We start from the raw sequence: 21,581 nt of genomic DNA on the forward strand, positions 1-21,581 counted from the left end.
AGCCATATATATATATATATAATTTGATTTTATGCTTAACGTGCATTTTCAGTATGTTTTTTTTATCATCTTAGACCAATGCATTGCAGAACATTTGAAAAAATTTAACTTCTTAAAAAATAACACAGTGGAAAAAAAATTTTGTATTTATACAAACACTTGCCTATTTCGACTGCACTGATTTCAAATCTGAAATTAGTTTTGCTCCAAAAGCTACAGATTTTTTTACATTTTCAGTCTAATTTTTGTCTAAATGTAAGGGTTAAAAAACATTATACATAACATGGAGTGGCATAACTGTTGTGACGAACTTGTAGAGGAGTTAGAGCAAAATATCAGGATGAAAATTGCATTGGAACACGCGCCCAAAAAAATCATTGTGCGCCACTAGGTGCTTTTGCCTAATATGACTTGTTCAAAAGCCCTCAAAGAAGCAGTTCATAATAGAGAAGCACCCCTAGCGGCGAATGACGATATTTGCAAAACTGGGTTTCTATGTAATTTTAATCCGGAAGATGTGCCTAACATTTACGCGTCTTGTTGTTAAATATAAAGTTTTTAAACTCGTACATTTCAAATAGAAATACACTCCTGTCCATAAATTAAGGATAATGAAGTTCAGGCACAGAAAGAGACAGAAGCCAAACAAATTTGACTTATTTGTAAAGTCTATGTATTAAACAAAAGGTAAAGAGCAAAAAAGATGCTATATGTTTGACATAATTAATAAAAATTGCGATTTTTACTCCCTGGAGCAAATTTCAAAAAAGAACCTATTTACAAAAAACAGCATAACATGGTTAGTATGATGGTTGATACGGAGTATGTCTCCCGGACGATACAATACAGGCCGTACAGCGCCTAGGCATGCTGAGTATCAAATTATCAATCTGATCTTGGGGAATATTACACCACTCATCAAGCAATGCCCTCCGAAAGTCCGGTAGACAGGTGGGAGATGGTTGACGGGCTGCAATTCGTCGGCCAAGCATATCCCACACATGCTCTATTGGATTCAAGTCCGGTGAGTATGCTGGCCAATCCATACGGGTGATATCCTCCGATTGAAGGCATTCGTCTACAATGTTCGCACGGTGAGGACGGGCGTTGTCGTCCATAAACAGAAATTCAGCACCCATGGCGCCCCGAAACAAACGTACATGTTGTTCCAGAATGACATCCCTATAGATGTGGCCTGTCATCGTTACACTCTGAACATGCAAGTCAGTTCTGGAACCAAGTATAATTCCTCCCCAAACGAGCCATCCTGCACCACCGTAACGGTGTCATTCAATGGTGTTGTCTTGGTGGTAACGGGTACCTGGAGCTCTCCATATGAAAATCTGGCAAGAATCAGACTGCAAACAAAACCTGGACTCATCGGAAAACATCACACAAGACCACTGTTGCGGTATTCACAATGCATGCTCTCTACTCCAGGCTAATCGCAGGCGACAGTGAGCTGTGGTAAGTGGACCACATCTGACAGGCCAACGAGCATATAGACCAATGTGCCCTAAGCGTCTGTACACGGTCTGCCTTGAAACTGTCGTACTGGTAGCTGAAGAGCGCTGACGAGACAGGTCTGATGCTGTGCTCCGTCTGTTTGTTTTGGCAGTAACTGCCAAATACCGGTCTTCATTCGGCGTTGTAACTCGGGGGCGACCTGTGCTGTAACGTCTACTCACATTACCATCATCTTGGAATCGTTACCAAAGCCTGGAGATGACACTCTGGGTGATTCCAAGTTCCTCGGATACTTCCAGCTGGGTACGTCCACATTCCAGTCGTCCGATGATTCTGCTACGTAAAAAATCATCCAAATGCTTCCTTTGTGCCATAACTATGCGGTTATTGCACTGAAAGGCTTTTAAAGCGCTTGTGAACAATTTTACTTCTTTGCCACCATTCCTTACATACCCCTCTCTTACACTCTCGTCATTGTGACGTACTACCAGCGTCATCTAGTGGTTTCCTGTAATTTGCATATTCTTCTCCAGGATGTGTGTGATAATTCTACAGGTGAAATTTTAATTTTAGAGTTTGATTTCCGTGTGATTCTGAATTATCCTCAATTTATGGAGATGAGTGTAGAAGAAAGATGCCATTTGAAAGAAAACTGTTGCGTGGAGAAAGATCTCGTTTGCAGATTTGAAATCAGAGATGTGAAAATGAGCAATATTCGTGTAAAAAAACCTACTGCAATGTAAAAAATATTACACTCCACTGCAAGATTTTAATATATTTTTACGTTTGTATGTCTTTACAAAGTTATTGTTGCAATATTTGATTTCTGTCTACAAAGTACAAAAAAGTAACTTTACAAAATTTGATTCCTTTGGTAATTAAACTGATTTAAATGTTTTAAATTTTACATTTCCTGTTCAAAAGGTTGCGCATGATAGTTTGCTTTTTTTTAAATTTTTTTTAGAAGATAATTTTGTCTTAAAGTGAATTGGGTATACTATAGCCTACGTCACAGGTCGTGTTATTCCTACTAAATTTATCTAGTAAACAGCATTTTCTGCGAACCTGATTTCTAGCAACAAATAAACATTAAATGAAGTGTGTTGTTATAAGTCGCTACTCGCCAGGTTGGAATTGTATTAGTCTAGTTCCTTTTGAAATAATTTATTTTGTTGTTTTATCTACGTTTATGAATTTAGTAAACATATTTAAAACTCAGCTTATTAATTAAACTAAATGGTAAATGTTATTTTTAGTAAAATTTTCGAAGTGGAATTTTTTTTTTTTTTTTCATATTATACCCAATTCGAGCGAAAAATGAAAAAGCACCATGCTAATGCTAACAAATAAAAACGTCGTACTCTCCTTAAAATAATTTCACCAAAAAATAAATGAATTTTAATAATCATGTGATCATTCTTTTGACATCTTTCAAATGCAGAATGTTATATGATATTTCAAAACTAGTAATGAGAAGTCAAATTTACGGCTCCTCGTTATCAATTAAAAAAGAAATATGTGTTGCTCATATAAATTAATATTTTCCCTAAATATAAGGTTGTATAAGCAAAAATTTTAGAGGACGGACCCTGCATAGTTTTTCCTCAAACCACGGTTTATAAATCTAGTCCCTTTACTTTAGACACTGAGAAAGTTCCTGTCCATAAAATTGAAATTATAGTGCATAGATTTTTCTGTACTTAATTTATGTTTTATTCATTTTGTTTCTGTTTAGTACACCTTATTTCATTTAAATGTGTCCCACAGTGGATTGATCTTTAAGACATGGTTCCCAGCAGATCACAGAGGTCAAGCATCTCTGGCTGCTGTCAGTGTGCAGGTGGGTGACCACTTGGATCGGTAGGGACCGAGGGTATGCGGTATTGGTCCTCGCTAAACTGTTTTACCGTAAAGTGCTCGACTTCGCGTGCAGGCCGTCGGGCTACCGAAGCAGGGGTGCCAACCTCTCTGCAGAGGATCAAAATTGTGATGGCTTGTCTTCGGATCATCCACAGTGATGTACCCCAGATCGTCGCCAATAGCCCATTGTGCAGCTCTATTGCGACATGAATTAACTACAACAACAACAATACATTTAAATGTCAACTAGGTGGCCGAGAGGTCAGCGTGCATGATTGTGAAACCAATGGTTGCGGGTTCGAATCCCGCTCAGGGCATGGATGTTTCTCTTTGTGTGTTGTTCTCTGTTGTGTAATATGTGGATACTGGCCCACTCTATGAACGCGTATCTGTGGCAGTGTGGGGTGGGTTATGTTGCCCCCATATGTGACACAGTTTTGCAGATGCCCACTTGGTAACGTTAAATGTGCAACACTTCCGGTATCTTCCGAGGTGAAGAACGAAAGTTCAGTGCAAGCCGTTAAAAAATATATTCATCGGTAACTAAAGGCCGGGAAAGCCTAGTCGGTAGGGCGCTGGGCCCATGTCCGAAAGTTCGTGGGCTCGAACCCCGCTGGCCGAAGACTCCCTGTGTAGTAAAGTGACTGATGCACGTTAAATCTGTCGAGTCCCAAATGTCCTCCATGTTCCCAATAAAAATCAATACCTCTTGGTGTACTGGATTGGAGATCGATCGTTCTCTGATTCTGGTCAAAACTACGATCTGTGGAATAATGAATGGGTGTATGAATTGGTCCGCCCTATAAACGGGTTCGACGTATGGTGAGGTGGAAATCGAATTCTTGGCCATAGATGGCGCCACTGGAAAAAAAGAACAATCGCACCCCTTCTGCCTAAAGCAGGCATACGTCAACAACAACAACAACATCGGTAACTAAAAAAATTATACACTTAAAAGACATCTGATACGTCTAATTTTTTCTACTTGAATATTCTCAAAAAAATTAATTTAAGAATTAATTTTCCTCTCAAAATATATTCCAAGACACAAATCCCGAATACTACTCGTGAAAGTAAACATTTTTCCATAGCTCTGAACGTTTTCGAAAGTTTTCACAAACACATAATTTTATTTAAATTGATATACTGAAAACATTCATCGGTGTCTGAAATACTCTCACAGCAATCCACTTAAGTTGACATCCGATAGTCTTTGCAAAATTCTTCAGACATAAAGTGAAGCTATAATAGGAAGGAAAGTCTAGCTCAGTCCGATAATCGCGAGTTTAAAATGCAGACAGCATAAAACAGCTACGTAGTTAGCGTGGCATAAAGTAACTTTCGGATTTATTTTATTCATGCATGAAGATAGTTAACATTTCAATAGATATTTCGAAACAAATTATTATAGTTGGAAATTATGTAGCTTTAAGCACTCTTGTGAAATGGAAGGAAAGAAAGTTGTAGAAAGTTTAAACATGGTAACTACAGAGCTTGAAATAGTCGTTAAGATTTTATTACTTGATGTAACAATACTGACATGTAAGCTAAGGATTAAAATTTTTCTATTATTTGCAAGTTACTTTGAAATTCTGATGATTATAAAAGATTTAAATTTGATCTAAATGTGGAATTTCTGATGAGGTTTACTTTATTCTTTTTTTTATGACAAATATTTTTTTTTATTTCCTCAAGGCGGTTTTTCGAAACTTTTTCACCTAAGCAGAATCGAACATTTCGATGCGAAATGAAACTTTATTTTTATAGTTATTATTAGGGGGTTCACATCCTATTCTCCACGATTAACAACCCCTAGGATTCTTACGACCTCAGTTTTATTTATTGACTATAAACAAATTACTATACTGTAAAAAAAAAAATAGGAACTCAAATGTCACGAAACTTTCTTTGTTTTTGACGAACCCGTTTCTTGGGACATATGGTAGCGATTTTAACGCATTCTAGTTAACAATCATCCACAACGCACTATGATGAGGTTTTGAGTTGAGGGAACATTTCCGTCATTTGAGAGTTGGCGTTTCGTCACAAATCACGTGATTTCGTGACGAAATTATTCTTAAAATTATCGAAATATATCTCAAGGATTTCAGAATCGTCAGAAGAGAGTGTTTCATTTCTGAGAGTGTACGTCAAAATTAAAAATTATTCAATTAAAGATGAGACAAAATGATTAACACAGGTATAGTTCTCTGTTATAATTGATGAAATTTAAACCGAATCAGCTGGCTTGGTTGCCATTGCAACTTCAGTAACACTTATTTTTTAATTCCTATTTTATTTTTAATAGTTATGCAAAATTCGTGAATGTTTTTCGGTAAAAAAATATATTAATATAGGCAAAGAATTCATTACTAATAATTCTTTATAATTTCGTATTCAATATTTCATTTTGGAGCCCGGATAGCCCGGTTGGCAGGACACTGGGCTGCAGCCGGTCGAAAATTCCCCGTGCAGTTTATGGTGACTGGTGCACGCTAAACCTGTCTGGTCACAAAGTCATCCATGTTCACGTAGGAAATTATACCTCTGGGGGCACAGAAATGGAGATTGATCGTTCTCTGGTTCAGGTCAAAAATACGATTTTGGAATGAATGAATGTATGGGTGTTGCAGAAGCCATATTCTTGGCCATAGATGGCGCCACTGAAACACAAGCACAAGAGTAATAGCTCAGACTTAATGGCCGACGACAACAACATTACATATGTTGACTAGGCACAATTTTAGATGACGCTTGTTTTAAAAGTAAAAATTTTATTATTTGCTGTTTAATAACTATAAAACAGTTAAATAAAATACTGTTTTAAATTAAGTTTTTTATAAGATATTGCGCAATTATTTAATATCACAGGAATACAGAAATAGTTTTTTTACCGTCTGTCTTCGAAAAGTCCTAACCAAATACACAAATAGTTCCCAAATTTCTCGCTTTTTCCCGACAAAATTAAGCAAGAAACTTTTGTTTGCAATCAAAATTTTCTTTTTGCGTAAAGAACTTTCCTTCCTTTAAGTAGTTTGTAAAAAAATAAACAAGTTTACACTCCGTTAACTCACAAACTTAGGTTCTTCAACGGAATTTTAAATAAAATTCTACGTCATTTTAATGAATTATTTTTCAGTTATTCTTCTTTAAGGAAGAATTTTCTGTGGTATTCAGATTTAGAATTTAATTTCAGTTTAGAATCTATTTGCTAAAATTTATTTGAATTGAAATAAATCTAATAAAACAGATGAAAACGGAAAAATTGGATCAAAAATTCATGAAGAGTGCTGATTGAAATCGTTTTACAAGCATTGTTAATTTTAATATCTTCTCCAGAGACGTAACAAAGAATCGTGTCACATGTCATGGCTATGAAGATTCCTAAAGATATAATTCTATAACTTCGTTAACGAATAATTCAATTATTAAACTATTCAATTAAATGTCATGCCAAAATTTTCGTCATGGCAATGGGAAATTTTATTCATTAACCTTGCTTAAGAAGAATTCAATGAAGAAATTTTAGAAAATAAATGGCGCAAATAAGAATCTATATATTATAGTCATGCAAAAAAATTTTTATGGAAAAAGCCTCTTCTTAAGGATATTATTCAGTGATCTCTTTTAAGAAGAATTCAATAAGGAAATTATTAAAGCAAATAAATTTTATTTATTTACCTTGTTTAAGATTAATTCAAAGAGTGAATTATTAATCTAAATGGTGCAACTAAGAATCAATATATTATAGTCATGCAAAATTTGAAAAAAAGCCACTTTTTAGGAATATTATTCAATGTATTCGTTTAAGAAGAATTTAATAAGGAAATTATTAAAACAAATGGGGAAACAAAGAATTAGCGTGTTATTGTAGTGCAAAATTCTTAAAGATATTATTTAATAACTTCACTTAAAAAAAAATTCAATTAATAAATTATTAAAATAAATGATATAACAAAGCATTTTTTATAGACCTCTTCAAGATAATATTCAGTAACTTTGCATGAAAAGAATTTAAATAAGTGAGTTGCTAAAATAGCTGGCAAAATTGTGTAAAAAAGACTTGTTTATAAATATAATATTCATTTATCTCTCAACACGATGACAATTAATAAATACAAGAGTTCAATTAGTGAATTATTAAAAAAGTCAGTTCGCAAAAATGCTGAGAATCCATCTTAAATTCTTTATACTTTAAAGCAACCATTATTTCCATTTTAAGAAAATAATGAAATAAAATAAAACGAAAACTTTCAATTTTATTACTGAAGTGCGTCCCTTTCAATTACTCGTTTTTCATTATCTCATTTTATATCTGTCGTTACTTATTAAATTTGAATATTTAAATTGCTTTCCAAAGTGGAATATTTTATTCCTATTCAAATCTGATAGAATCTTTTCAAATTTAATTTTGGTACTTACAGGAACGCTTGTTCTTTTATCTGTCCAAGCATATATGCACTAAACTCAATTTTAGTTAAAAGCAAAATTGAGTTACGGCATGAATTAAGGACAGAAAAGTAAATATTTGAACTCTTTCGTTTTTCTTATTTATATTAATCATACAAAAGTAGAGTTGCTGTTATGATTGAAAATTAATAATAAAGAAAAAAAGATATTGTTGAAAGAAAAAATAGGTTAGACTAATTTTTTATGCTAGTAATAAAACGTGATTTTCATGCATAACAGCACAAGATGATTTTTTTTTTAAAAATGAACTAACATTTATTTTAACCTACCGTCATGTGGGGCTACTTTGTGCAGGATTTCGCAGTTTTTGAACTTTGACATGTAAAAAAACCATGTTAATTCAAACTTTAGTAACATCTATTGATATTATATTCATAACTGGACTCAGACGAGTAAATTTGATCAATATTGGTATTATTTGTATGTAATATTTACTAATAATAAGTCAAAACATACCTTGTACAAAGTAGCCCCCAAGTGGGGCTAATTTGTGCAACGATAGGAATTCAGTTTAATAATCATGTTTTTAGTAAAATATTGATATAAAATCGTTAAAAAAGTTAATTGTTGACATTTTTAATAACAAAAACATCAAGATATGTAAAGATGATAGTTTGAAAATAATTTTAAGCGTTAAAAAATCTTTTTTTATAAAGAATTTTTTCTTAAAAAGAATGCTTATTTCAAAACATTTGAGTTTAAACAAAAGGAAACCATATAAATTTTTGAACATTGAAATGGATGAAAATTTCAAAAATAATAATAATTACATATTCATTAACATTTATAATATTGATAAATTTGAACAAAACATGCTTGCTCTTCAGTTTCTGTCAAAATCACCTGATGTCCTATAAAATATATTTTTATGTGTTAAATTGTTTGATTAATTCATTAGAAAAATCTTTGAAGAAGAAAAATAATAGTTTAGCAGCACGTTTCACGTGTTTCTTGTGAATTTTATTAGAGATAGAATTTCTGTGGATTTTGTACTTCCGGGAAACTTCTGCAATCGACATACCACCAGCAACTGCTTGCAAACATTGTTGCAGATTTTCTAAAGTGTAATCAAGGTAGTTTCTCGTTCCAGGTATTTTTTTTATAACGTCTGACAATTTTTCTGTCGAAAAAAAAAACGAATGAAACTTTGCACAAAGTAGCTCCACAGTGCATATTTTTTTTTTAATTTTCCGTTTATTTACTATTAATTTTCAAATTTTTTTAATGGTAACATGATATAATTGTTTATTAATATATAAATAAAAATTTTGCACTTACGACAATTGTTTTATCAACATCTTTGCATTTCACAGCTAAAGTTTCCACGCACACTTTTAGACGCCCGACGTTCTCGGAAAGTTGTTGACATTGGATAAACAAAGCACACTCTGAGATTGTTTTAAAATTCGAAAAAATGCTTGTAGTAAAAGAGGAGACTTCTATCTACAAATTCCACACATTTTTGATGTGAAAGAAACGTAATACTGAATAGCAGTACTTGAAAAGTGCCAAATTCGAATTTGCACAAAGTAACCCCACATGACGGTACAAAAAATGAAATAAATAACTTTTCTTTATATGTGTGTCTCGTCTTCCTCTTCTAACACCAGAAGCGCTTGTGCTAGGGTCCTAAAATTTGGACAGTGGTCGCATGGAAATTATACTAGCCCGCAATCCTAAAAATAATTCACAAATCTTAACAATCGTCAAGAATGTTGGAAGATGAAGTTTTCTCATTTGCATAACATCAGACATTGTTACAAATTTATCTATAGATGATTCGTTTTTTTTTTCTTTTAATTCAACGTTTGAAAAGATAACATCAGTGATGGCTGATATCTTATATTACAAATGTTGAGAACCAAATTTCAGAGATTTTATTGCACGATCTTTAAAAGTTAACTCATCTTTATTATCAACGAGGGGTGTCGCCAATGAACAGCTAGAAAACTATTTGAAACCACGTGTTCATTCTGTTTATTGTAAGATTTTTAAAACGTATTTCAATATAAATAGCTTATAGTAAATTTAAAATGAATTATATTCTAGAGTTCAATTTATCATTCACCTTGCATCGTTGTGTCAGAATCTGACAATCGTGTGTTGGTAGTGATCAACATATTCACTTTTTCAATTGTTTACATATATATATATATATATATATATATATATATANGGCAGAAAACAGTTTTTCTACTTAAGTTAAAACTATTCATGTAACATGAGGGTGATTCTAACGAAACATGACAATTCGGACCAAAAAATTTCTTCAAATTTAAAGTCTTCAAAATAATCTAAAATTTTTTTTGTATACTTCTTCAGCTACACTTACTAATATCTTATAGACAGCAGTGTAGTTTATTGACACTTGCTCAAGAAAAAAAATAAAATAGAAATTCACTAGATCTTGAATGCCAGGAAAATGACATATTACCTTAGAAGTTTAAAAAACAGTTATTTAAAGCTAATAGTTAGTAACTCAACTTAAGCCTTTACGTTAGATGGACCATAAATTGCTTAAATTTATTCTTTTCATCCACTGTAGAAAGAAACAAAGAATTTTTTGTTGCTGATATGTACAGAATAAAATGGTGCATAATAATCAATCATTAAATAAATAAATAACTTTGATTACATCCAAGCATATTACAATAATACATAAACTTGGTATTAGGTTAATATTTGCTTTCCCTCTTTATAGTATTAGCAGTTAAAAAGAATTTCTGGTAACACTTCATTGTCCTGGCATTCATAAGCCAGCAAAATGACAGCCAGGATAATGACTAATTCGTCATTTTATGGCATATAACTTTACTTCAATTTAATATTTTGGCCGAAGACGTTTATATTCTGCAGAAAACGACAGTATTTCTTAAAATAACTCAGATAAATCTATGTAGTTTTTGTTATAAATGATTTCAAGAAGCCAGGAAAATGACAGCATAAAAACCTACTCACCTTGAAAAATTTTTTGAAATGGATTTTGTGCCAAAAAATTGGTTCTTTATTCATGCAACAAGACATGTTCAGATAGGAAGGTATCTAATCAATCTATTAACATAAGATATTGATTCCTGGCGTTATCTATTTTGGTTATAAATCACTAAATAAAAGTAGCCAGGAAAATGACAGATTTTCATGGGACAAAAAATATTATTCACAGAAAAAATTATTTCAAACGAAGTTTTAGTAAAAATACCCTCTGCGTATATTCTAGAAATGCTTACATAGAATAAGATAAAAGAAATTAGATTTTGAAAAATGTATGGGAAGTTTTGAAGCTAGTTATTATTGGAGGATTGAGTATTGAGTATAGTTAAGTGCGGCGAGCTCTCTGCTTATCACTTGTAGCTCAAGGATTATTATTAGAAATATTGTTTGGGACATGCCAGGAAAACCTTTATAACTTTCATTAATTTAATGCTGATGACAACCTAAACAATATGGCAATGAATGAGGGAAAACTGGATCCTACCACGTGATTATCCGACCAATAAAATTATGATAAGAAATCAGCTTATTTCTAAATGTTCTAAATTTCAGTAAGGTATTCTTGGCGAATTTTAAAAAAATTTCGCTTTGTTTTCTTTAACACCAATATTACCTAGAACCCCTGAATTAGTATAGGAGTAGTAGGATAGTATATAGTATAGGATAGTATAGTATAGATAGGGTAGTAGGATAGTATAGGAGCTTTAATATTACCTACTATGTTTTTCTCTTACCTCGTGCGCTCAACGAACGTAAAGAGAAATCAAGTTTCCATGACAACGGTAGCCTTAAACGTTTTACGCAACCTTGTTGGAAGTTGCATTAGAAGTTTCACTTCAATAAAAAATAATAATAAGATTATAGTACATCTTTTTAATACTTCATGTAACAAATAACTGAATTTTTATTGTAAAAATTTAATTAATATATATTTTCTCACTTAATAATCGAGTTAGTGTTGCCCTTAGGTTAATTCGCTATTTTAATCCTGAAATATATACAAATTTAATGATCAGGTCCCAAGATAATTATGTTTCAACTTTTCCTCTTTTTTTCCTACGAAGTGGATATATTATATTAACGAGAAATTTATTAGATTAATTACAGTTCTTTTTGACTGAACCGTTAATTAATTTCTAGTTTACTTTATTTAATTTCCTATGTTTTATAATAGCATTATAAAGTTCTCATACACAAAATTAAAGATATAAAAAAAATTACTTTAGGAAGCTGAATATGAGCTAAGATCAAAACCAGCTGTTATTTATAAAATTTTAAGAAACTTTCAGAGTCACTCATAAAAAATGTTAAAAAAAGAAATGCCAGCCAGAACATGTCCCGACAAATCGAATACCACTTTCTCGCCTAAAGCGATTCATATTATCACCCGAACTTCTTTCTCCCAACAAATATAAACGTAACAAAATTTGTCTCCTAGTTTATCACCACAGGGGCAAATATAGTGTGAAAAGTAGTAAAAGAAAGTTTAACAAAAACATCGGACTTACCTTGCAGCTAGTATTTGATGCAAATTTGTTTAGAAATTGAAATAAATTTATTACCATAACCAATGTCAATCATCTAATAAGAGTCAGCAATTGCTTAAATTAAAACTTGAATACTTTCGGAATAATTTCATATGTTCTTTTTTGCCATATTCGTCTTCGTTTTTTTACTAAAACGCTTTGAAACCCCGGAGGGAATTATGTATATAAATATATATATATATATATATATATATATATACTGAAGAGCCAAAAAAAACTGGTATACATGCCTAATATCGTGTAGGGTACCCGCCAGTGCGCAGAAGTGCCGCAGCATGACGTGGCATGGATTCGATCAATGTGTGAAGTAGTGCTGAAGATAATGGACACCATGAATCCTGCAGGGCTGTCCATAAGTGGGAGTAAGAGGGGGCGGGGATATCTTCTGAACATTACGTTGCAAGGCATCCCAAATATATTCAGTAATGTTCACGTCTGGGGATTTTGGTGGCCAGCGGCACTCTTCTGAATTTAGACACTTCCGCTGGTCACCAAAATCGCCAGACATGGTTTATGAACAGCCATGCAGGATTCATGGTGTCAATTATCTCCAGCACTACTTCACACATTGATCGAATCCATGCCATGTCGTGTTGCGACAATTCTGCGTACTGGCGGGTACCCTACACGATATCAGGCATGTATACCAGTTTTTTTGGCTCTTCAGTGTATATATATATATATATATATATATATATAATTACTAAAAAATGCAAAAAAATTAAAAAATAATGAAAAAAGAGAAATTTCAATAAAAATCCGAAATTAAAAAATGCAATCTTTTCAGCAGCTCACACGATTATATCCGGAAAAAGGAGTGCTCTCTAATATTGTATCAGTATAGCCAAAGCAAAATATATAAATGCAATAGTGTAAGGAGTGCTTTTTTTTAAAAAAAAGTTTTTTTTTTAAAACAAAATAGAGACATTGAGTAATAAATATCACGTAAAAAAAAGACAGAAAATAAAATGTACAGAAAAAGCAGAACAAAACAAAAAACGAAAGCTATAAAGCGATTAGCGAATTCAAATGAAGTTACATGAACGGGAAAATTTTCAAGAATGATTTAAAATACTTTTGTAATAAGATTGCCAGATTAAAAAATATGACAACAGAAGCGCAAATTGAGGTAAAAGCACAAATAGAGGGATTTTGGTTTATAGCGCGTTCTTTACACAGTACTGAATCGCGTTAGATTTGTTAGCTACCAAGGATTGACCCAAAAATGAATATATATATATACATAAATTTTATGTATATATATATATTATGTATATATACGATGCACACGTCTTCTCTTTTACTTACATATTGTTNTTTGTTCCTTATATATTTACTCTCGTGCTTCATCTTGTGGAACATACTTACATTTTACTATACCTCGACACATATTCTATGACTGTATATGAAACAATTCAAATGTTGAGAAGGTGGTTATGGACTTAATAACAGACTATAAGCTCAAATCTAAATTTGTTTTAATTTGTATCTAGTATAAATATCCTAAACAATTATTTTTATTAAATTTTGCGAAAAATTAATTACATGCCTCATGTTACAAATTTATTAATAAGAATACGCTTTATATGTAGCAAATTAATCTCGATATTCTGGTTCTCCTATCTAGAAAGTTTAATAATTTAACAAAATGAGCATCTCGAGAAAAGACTAGAACCTGCGAGACCATATAAGCTAAACTAGATTAAACTTTCAGCAACATTCGTTGTTTACCTCAAGTAAAGGAACTACAGGGATTCATTTGAGTTTCAATAGCCTAAAATTACCTTTAGCAATCTCCTTAATTAGGCTTCCAAAACATTTCCCACGATTCTACCGGCATAACAGATAGATTAGAAAGTATAATCTAAAATGTAAGAGGAATTTCGTCTCAAGATTTGAAAATGAGAATCGTAAAAGTTCTGAAAGGGAAGTGGAATGTAATTCTCAATTGAAGTTTCGAAAGCTCGTGCAATGGTAATGTGATATCTGTTTTTATACATAGATGGATGATGATATTAACCTAATAATATAGCCTAGTTAACCTATATTATAGCATGGCATATAATATAGGTTTTCATAAATTAAGATTTCTTAAAAGCAGTCAGTAGAGTGTCTCTACTACGAAGTTGTTTAGATTCTGTTGTGAAAGATGATGTAAAGAAAATTTAGTTTGACGAAGGATCGAGATTTTTCAAATATTTTAAGCTAATGTTACAAAATTAATTAGATTTATGATTTAAGAAATATATAACTTGCAAAAGAAATATATAACTAAATATTTTCACTCTGAAAAATTTCATCTCTAGAATACTATAAGTTACCAGAATAAAGTGTTCCATTCACCGGCCACAAAAATTAATTTTGGAATTTCATCAGGAGAATACAGGTTTGACCTTAAATTTTACCGTAACTTAGCGTTATGAGACCGTAAGTTAACGTTATGTTCGAAAGAGTTATCGTCAGTTCGGACTTTAAAGTTGTTTCAGGTTCCGGCAATTTGTTTGTCTAAAGAAGGCTAACTCTAGAATCAGGAGAAGAATTGTGGTGCTGCCATCTGTCGAGGTATGATAGAGTCACGTGTTCGTTGTCCGTAGTCACCAATGTAAAGAGAACGTGAGAGAGGTGTCCTTCTGGTAGCTGCCGGGTTCAAACCTGAGAGCTTTGTGTCTGCAGCTTCAGGTTTTTGTATTCACCATGAATATGGGTGTGTAGACCCGGGATAGAATTAGGAGGAACTGATGAAGCTAAGCTAAATAGATTAAACAAAACCAGAAGCAGTTGCGCTATTCTCAATAAATTTCAGAAAAACATAAACATAGCAAACTCAACAAAAATTTGAATTTTCAATACTAATGTTAAATCTTACCCACTATATGGATGTGAGACACGGCATTGCAATAAAAATAACATGAAAAAAACTTCAAGTGTTTATTAACAATTATTAACAACTGTGTCAGAAAAATGACTTAATTAGTATCGTTACTGTCTTATAAAAGTCTCCAGAGATTTTTGAATTTTCCATGATGTTTTAATTTCCAATATGACGTAATTTGTTACACACAAAAAAGTAAAATAGAGATTTCATCGTGTTTTTAAAATTTTTCTATTATTGCAAATGATTTCGTTGATCAAAATAATCCTTTCCTAAATAGTGAAAAAATAACATCCATTTTGCTACATAATACGTTTTATAGTACCATAAATAGGAATTTTGCTCTTTTAATCCTTTTTTAAAATTGCTTACAATATTGTATTTTATTTTACTTTATAACTGTCGTTGAACAGCCGACCCAACTGTGGGTTTACGACTACTAATGTTCAACTTCGTAGCCTTGTCATTTTGAACCCAATCCAGAAGACAAGGAAAATCTTGGATCAGTACCCCCTTAAGTATGATTTGCTATGGGAACATGGAGGACTTTGTGACTCGACATATTTAATGTGCATCAGTCACTATTTACTATACGTCTTCGGCTGGCTTAGGATCAAACCAACGACCTCTTGGACATGGTCCCAAGATATGTAATATTGTATTGACTTTTCAGATAGCAGAACTCTCTAATTTGAATCCGTATTCAATTAGAGAAAAAATATATATATTTGTACCTCTCGTAGGACGCCACTGGGTTTAAAAATTTTTAAGCTAATTTAATAAGGATTAAGGATAAGCAATACTTTCTAAACTAATTAAATATATTGGATTAGGAAATAAAATCTCTTATTTCAATCTTTACTTATATATTTTATTATTATTTTATCCTTAGTATTGTTTTATTTCAATTATATTGAAAAACGTATTTAAAATTTAATTATTTCTATAGTCAAATAATATTCTATGATTTAAAATTAACTTTCTTTTCGTAAGTGAAATGCTATATTATTGTTGTTTTCCTCTTTAATCAACCTGAATGGCAACTTACTAAAATGTCTCAGAATTCTAAAAAATAATTAATATTTTCCTATTTTAAGCAAATTTTTCATTCGTAAAATGCTACGTTATTAATAATTTAATTCATAAGTTTTACGCATGTTAAGAATTAAACAATTTAGCATAAATGTACCTATAACTGAAAACTAAATAATTAATTTTTAATTCAAGAATAATAATACTTACACACATTTCAAATGCGTTAATAAACGTTTAGATTTTCTTTTTCTTTTTTTTGGCAATCATTTTCTACCTAATAAAGTTTTTAATTTACGCAGAAAAATTTCCTGAAATGATGTGTATTCTTAACGATCTGTGTCACGTCAAAAGTTATTTTAAAAACAATAAGATTTTAGTTTTTATTTAATGGAAACTGAAATTTTAAATAAAAATGCTGAATTAGAATACTAAACGGAAAATACAAACTTAGATTTATGAGGAAATACAGATTACTCCAAAGTGCCATAAAGAATAGTAAACAAATCATAAACCAGAAAAAAAAATTCTTAGTTAATATATTTAAAAACTTTTGCATAAAAGTCATTAAAATAATAGAGAGATATACCTCGATGCATGTTTTTTACCGAGAAGCTTAAGAAAACATAGTCAGAAAGTGGTGATTTAGAATCAGTTTTTTTGGGTAGTGCAAGCGTTTTGTTCCTAATTTATTGACAAGGGGTCTCTTTTTTTAAAAAAAAACTGTCTAATGTTTTAGTTTATCTACAGGTATGTTAAGGTAGAATTGTTTGCTTAAATTGAGGCTGCGAATTTTGCTTCAACATTTAATTAACGTTGACTAATAAAGATTTAAAACCGGTATCAAGATTAAGTCCCTTAACGTTAATTTTACATTGTGCGCATTTTGCCATCTAAAATAAGTCATATTTTTAAGCTTTCCTTTTTCAGGATTTAAGACTTACTCTAAATTAGAATCACTGGTACAAAAAAAAAATTTTTTTTGTTACAATTGGTAAATCAATTGATAAAAAATTTATATTTATAAAAATAACTAATAACGAGGAGTTATTTTTGGATAACCAAGTTTAATACTTGGGTGCAAATTCTTTTTTAATTTTATTCACTTCATTAGATCCAGAGCTTTGGTGAAATATGTAAAAAACAATTTAAATTTAAAGACCCTATTTTTCAACCGCTTTTCTGACTTTACTATTGAAGTCATATCCTCAGATTGCAGTTACCTCTGATATTTAAGGGTCAAGTAGTCAAATAGGACTACATTATATAGATATATTTATTGAGATAAAATACTATTTTATGGCTGATTTCGCAAATTAAGCTATTATTTTGAACGTTTAAGGTTAACCTTCGATCAAATATAGTAATTAAGTACAGTGCGTCAAAAAATTAAGAAAACGGAATACCCTGAATAACTTGTAATCTAATGATAAGATCCTTACGTTCGATGACTCAATCTTAATGGTTTGAGATGGTTAACTCAAATATTCTAATTAAACAGTGCAGACTATAGTTTAAATTAGACAAAAAACGGAAAACGCAAAAACATACTTTCTCTGAATAAACACACATTTTTTTCAAAGGATTCACGTTTTTACTCCCAAAATATAGAGATTAGCAGTAATCTTTGAAATATGGTCCCCACAGGTCAAGAATTGGACATCTTAATGTTATTTTTACTTTTAACGTATTTCGCCATATCTCGAGTACTTTTTAAGCGAACTAAAAAAATATTCTGAATACAATTATAAGATTCATTTGTCCAAAGATAATCACGAGCAAAAAATATATTATACCAAATATTTATTATTTTTAATATTTTATTTAAGAAAATTCGAAAAAATTTTGAATTTTGAAGTATACATTTTTTACATAATTTTAAAAGACGCAATTTTACATGGTTCTTGAGACATGGCGGAGCTGCGCAAAAAGTAAAACTAACATTAAGGAGCCCAAACCTTGGATCGCTCTCCTGACCATACTATGGGGACCACATTTCCCAGATTGCGGCTACCCCCCTATATGTTTTGGGGGTCAGAAAACCTAATCCGTTGAAAAAATGCATATTTATTCACAGAAAGTAAATTTATTTGTCTGATTTCGTGAATTGAAATATCGTCTACACTAATTAATTTGCACATTTGAGGGTCATTAAGGTTGAGTCCTAGAACGTGAAGATCTAATCATTAGGATCAAAAGTTATTCTGGGTGAGCAAATTTTTTAGCACACTCTACGTGATGTATGCACGTTAAAAAGCAATTATTAAATCAAAAGATATTAGATGTGATCTTTCATTCTTTCTTTTTTTGCATACTGTACAATAATAAATACTTCTTAAGAAAAATAATTTTTAAAAAAACTATTACATTTTTTTAAATATTTTTTTAAATTAATTATCATCCTTTAAAAAAAATGTTCTACACAAGAGAAGACTTTAGATTTACATAAAGTTATGTTAAGCTGCTTGCGTTATCTCTAATTTTATTTCCTAAGGGTTATAATCTAATGAGGACGTAAAATTTCGAAAAAAAAATCGAAACATACAAAAAATATTTCATATTCGGTTAAAGTATATATTAAAGATATATAATATGTCGTCAGTGTAAAGAAATGATGACGAGTGTTTAGAAAAGAGTCCGGAAATATAAAAGGATATTTCATAAAAACCTTATTCTTCTACAAAGGTAAAAACATGTTTCAACTTCTTTTGATTTATATATTTTTTTAATACTCCATAAAGAAATTAATCAAATGAAAAATCTCTTTGTTTGCTTAATATTTGCTGAGAGTTTCTCGAATCAAAGTTAATTTCTTTAAATATTTACTTAATAATCTCATTTGTTTAAAAAAATTGCTACATTTTTACACTTTCAGCAAATTTTTCATAGTTATTATGTTTTGATCTTGGCAAATATTTCAAATAGATAAATTAATGCTTTTGTTTTACGTCTGAATAAGAGTCTATAAAACTATTCTTTTTTTTAAATATAGATAAATTAATAGCCAATATTAATGACATTTTATGAACCTGCTGCTCTACCTCATTTTTTAAAAAAAAATTTAAATAAAAAACATATCATTCTTTTATGCTATTTGAAAAGCATATGATGATGTAAGGAAGTAGGACAGGAGAGAATTTTTTTTTTAAATTTAGGCAGGAGCAGTATGACCTCTGTTCTTTTTATAAAAATGAAATGAGCAAACAATACTAATAATCATAATGAGAATAATAATTTTAATTATTAGCAACCCCTGAAAAATGAAAAATTTACGACCAGTCAACCTAACTAAGTGAAGTTTTATTTATAGTCTTTAGTTATTGTTGGGGATCAATCAATTAAAAGACCTCCTTTGCAACAAATAGTTTATTTTTTTAAAAAAGAACATTTTATTGGAAAAATATAAAAAAATAAGGTTCATTTAATTCAAAAACAATTTTAAATATCTAGAAAAATAAATGCTCTTAAAAATATTGGTTTCTTATCATTCTAGGTTGTAATAAAAATTTGTCCTATTTCAATCAGTGAAAGTGAAAATGGTTTTTTGGTTTTTTCCTGCCTTAGGTAATAGGTCTTGTGATTACCTTCATTGATTTTTACCGTAGTATTATTTTCTCTAAAGATGTTACTATGTTGACGTTCGAAGCTCTTTGTTCCACGAGACACAATCTTTTTCTGAAACACAAACTCCACTTTTCCTGAAAAATTCGAGAGTTTCCGAGAATCACGCGGAGAAAAGAATTCTGCTAAAATTACCGTACTCTTTACAAATGATATTTCTGGTAAAAAAAATAAACATATTTTTGGTTAGTAAAACCAAAATATATGGTATTTAAACTATTCATTTGTAAATTTTTCCATTCAAAAAAAAAAAACCGAAAAGTACCGAAATTTTTCAGAATTATGCTTATCAAACATTTAGTAAAAAATACAAAGCTGTCAGTTTCTCCGAATAAATGTTTTTCATGGAATGCTCTGAGATATCGTAATAAAATAATAAAATTTTACCAAAATTCATCCCACATTATAAAATTATATTTTATTTTTAACTTCATCAAACAATTTACCAAAGTGCCTCGGTAAAAACTACTGAAATCTTGATGTTTTCGTTGAGTCAAAAACACGCTAAATTTTACCATATCTAAATAATTATTTTTTTCACGATATTTTTTTCTCAGTATAGCAAATGTCTGCTTAGAACTAATTTGCTTTATATTTATAGCTTTGAAAATCATTCAAATTATTTTCTACACTATGAAGGGATTGTTTATCTCCAACAAAGTTTTAGACATATAGTATTTTCTCAATTTTCGTCATTTATTTTTAAATTTTAAGATGTACATTTACCAAAAAGTTTTATTTTAAAAAATCCTTTGTTTTTGCCCCCATTTCGTGGGAAATTTAAATTAATAAGCATTTCATTGCAATCAATTTGCTCTTAAGATGTTATTAATTTGCAGCAATTCTCATTATTCTTTACAACGATTTACTCAGCAAAAATCGAATTTTATGAGAGGGATTGTATGTTCTATGTTTAAACAGCCCTTATAGTATGCATTACTTCATTTTGAATTGAAAACCTTATTTTTATATTTTTGAACACAATTAAAACTTCACACTAATTAAAACTTGTATTTACTCATGTAGCAGAAAATTCTCTAACCTCCATATAACAAAATTTTCCTTATAGCAAGCTTATCAATTTGAATCCACCGATTTCGTCATAGATGAAATCCAAAAAATTTTTCCTTCTAGCAAAATTATCAATTTGAATCCACCGATTTCGTCATAAACAGACTCTATGACGAAATTATTCAGCAAAATTCTCCTTATAGCAAAATTATCAATTTAAATCTACCGATTTCGTCATAGACAGACTCTATGACGAAATCATTCAACAAAATTTTCCTTGTAGCAAAATTATCAATTTGAATCCACCTATTTCGTCATAGACAGACTCTATGACGAAATCATTCAACAAATTTTTCCTTCTAGCAAAATTATCAATTTGAATCCACAGATTTCGTCATAGACAGACTCTATGACGAAATTCAACAAATTTTTCCTCATAGCAAAATTATCAATTTGAATCTACCGATTTCGTCATAGACAGATTCTATGACGAAATCATTCAACAAAATTTTTCTTATAGCAAAATCATCAATTTGAATCCACCAATTTCGTCATAGTCAGACTGTATTGTGTCTCTTATTTTCTGTATTATCGCAAGAAAATAAAAATCGTGATGAAGAAATTAAATAATTTTAGTTTAAATACGATTTTTCAGATTTTTGCCATATATAGTGGAAGCCTTTGCGTATACCTTTGGATACCTTTACCCG

Source organism: Parasteatoda tepidariorum, chromosome 4, assembly GCF_043381705.1.
Source record: "Parasteatoda tepidariorum isolate YZ-2023 chromosome 4, CAS_Ptep_4.0, whole genome shotgun sequence".
Taxonomy (NCBI): domain Eukaryota; kingdom Metazoa; phylum Arthropoda; class Arachnida; order Araneae; family Theridiidae; genus Parasteatoda; species Parasteatoda tepidariorum.